The sequence below is a fragment of the Anopheles marshallii genome, chromosome 2 (genome assembly GCF_943734725.1).
Source record: "Anopheles marshallii chromosome 2, idAnoMarsDA_429_01, whole genome shotgun sequence".
Lineage (NCBI taxonomy): Eukaryota > Metazoa > Arthropoda > Insecta > Diptera > Culicidae > Anopheles > Anopheles marshallii.
In genome coordinates, this window is record NC_071326.1 from 58,463,492 (window position 1) to 58,466,170 (window position 2,679).

The 2,679-nt window shown below is 41.1% G+C and overlaps 1 pseudogene; it reads right to left on the reverse strand.

Moving 5' to 3' along the window:
• Nucleotides 1-736: 736 nt before the first annotated feature.
• Nucleotides 737-1,416, reverse strand: LOC128718253 (uncharacterized; annotated as a pseudogene).
• Nucleotides 1,417-2,679: the final 1,263 nt, after the last annotated feature.

Below are 2,679 nucleotides of genomic sequence, written 5' to 3' on the forward strand. Positions count from 1 at the left end.
GAAGACTGGGGGGAGGTTAGCGGACTAGTTCCGATGGATGGTCAGTAGAGTGATAACCGTGGACGCGAAGTGCAATAAAGAGGCCCACATCATAAGGCATTGAAATTGTAACGATAATAGAACTCTACAGTGAGTAAACCGTGAAATACGGTGTTCGTGTTGAATAGTTTTTGCGAAGGTTTAATGATGGAAAAATCAACCGTTTCATCCCACATGAAGAAAAATGTAAGTTTATCACAATTTGTAACTACAACTACCAAATAAACCATAATTACAACTTATTTTTTTTACTGTTTTGATATTGCAGCCAATTCAAGACCAGGAGAAGGTTTTGCGCCTCATAGAGCTGGTGCATACCTATCCATGCCAGTGGAAGGATACTGATTGCCAGTATAAGAACCAAGATATCAAATCCCAGGCATGGAAGGAAGTTGCGACCACAATGGGTCGATCTTTTGAGGACGTCCGGAAGAAGTGGAAGGGCTTGATGGATACGTACCGCCGGACACGCAAAGAAATCGCTAAAAGCCAGGTGACTGGATCAGGTATATTATGAAACATTCAATTTATATTAATTTCTTAATGAATAACATTTGATTAAATCCAGGTACTACGGAGCTGTTGGAGAATTCATGGTTCGCGTACGAACACATCTCGTTTGTACGCGATACGATCGCCCCGCGACCAACAATCAATAGTGTAAGTAATCATATAATAAGTAATCATAATAAGTTGTTTAGTAAGTAGTAGTTCTCTGGGATTGCGGTAAAGGATAGGGCAACGGGTCATTAAATTTGAAGTGTTGAGCTAGGTGCGTCCGAATGTTTTGCACTGCTCGTGTCGGCATAATCGGAATACCCGATAAAGGTATCATTTTTAATTAATTCTTCCGAAATAAGCGATGATTCTTGATTTGTAGTTGGAAGTAATTCGTTCGAATAGTTGTACAGTGTGTGGCGTCGTCGAAAATTGTGCAACGTTACAGCTGCAAGAACGACTTTTTCTGCAATAGGTGGTTCCAGATCTATGGGTTTAGCTAACACTCTGAACACTTTTGCTAAAATCCCAAAAGCGTTCTCTACAGTGTGGCACCATAGAATCTGCAGCGTGCATTTCTGCAAATGGACGAATGCAGTACTCCTTCATGGCAAACGCCTGATCACCTAGAAGGTAATAAGGAATTTTCACCTGGTAGGGAACATGCAAAATTTCCCGAGCGGGAATATTTAGCTCCCCCCGTTCCAGTTTGTTGTAAATGGTACTGTTCGAAAATACGCCGCCAGCTGAAATTCTACCTTGACAACCAACATCTGCGAAAAGGAAGTTGTAATTTGCGTCCACTATTCCTAGGAGGACAATGCTGAATGTTTTTTTGTAGTTAAATACATGCTGCCTGAATTCGCTGGTGCTTTGCATGTGGGAAGTTCCATTGTTCCCCGAAAGCCTTGAATATCTTTAGCCATTCTGCTTGGCTTGACGGTAGCTAAAAAGAAACCAAAAAAAAATAAATGATTTTATTTAATGCATTATTTTCTCTATCATTTCAGGCTAATCTGGAAGAACCACGCCCTTCTACTTCCACTCCTTCCACGTCTACTCCTTCCACCTCCGCTATGTCTCCGGGACGAACGTCCAACCCGAGGAAGCGGAAGCGATCCGACAGCGACAACCATTTGAAAGGGATTGATGAGTGTTTGGAAACATTCAAACGTTTGGCAGACACCGTCTCTACTCTTCGACCCCTGACCCAGGTCGGAATTTCTACGAAATTTATGGAGGCGCAGATTGCTCCTTTCGAGCAAAGCGACCCGCAGTTTTGTGGATACCTCATTCGCAATTTGACAGCCAAATTTCATGAGGAAATCGCAAAATATTGTGAGGATCGATCGGGAACCGGGGACCACGAATATTTATAATTTTTCATTTTTTGTTTTGTTTTTTTTTCGGTTTATCGTCGGTTTCGGTTTATTTATCATATCCACTCTCATTGTTCACAACATGAACCAAACACCATAGCGAAGACCCATTTTCGCACCCCATCGGCTCTTCTCAGAGCCACCAAATAATCAAAAAAGAATATTCGCTTAACCTTCCACAAACATAACATAACTTTAAAAATCCTTAGGCAAAATTTCGATTTTTCTAATTTTCTTTTTAGATGAAAGTGAAAACATGAATGCCTTTGTGACGGTTGAGCACCTGTTGCAATCGTAGAGTAGTAGTGGGCGTAGAGAATATTTTCGACCTTATAGTGAATTGCAGAATCGGAATGAGGAACGTGTTCTATCTCCAACAACGACGATAAGTGTCGGATAAGTTTAATCAGTAGTTTGTAATTATTGATATAAAAAATTGTACAAAAAAATGGAACATATTCAGTTGTAGTTTGTTGGTTTTTGATACGCTACATGCTTTGAACTCGCAACAAGCTCGATCGAAATATATATCATATCAACATATCCAAGCTTGAAATCAGTGGCAAAGCATGCCGCTTGATTGTTTAAAGTGGTACGGCAGGCCCCTACTTCAAAAGGGTTTAATGAGGGGGATCTCAAGCAAATAGTGATTGGCTAGCGGGCAAATATGTGTTTAAGAAATCTTGGGTATAAGGGCTAGTCCCCATCCCTTGGGCACACGGTGGCGTAAGGCAAAATAGAATAGGGGTGAGTACGTGAACTA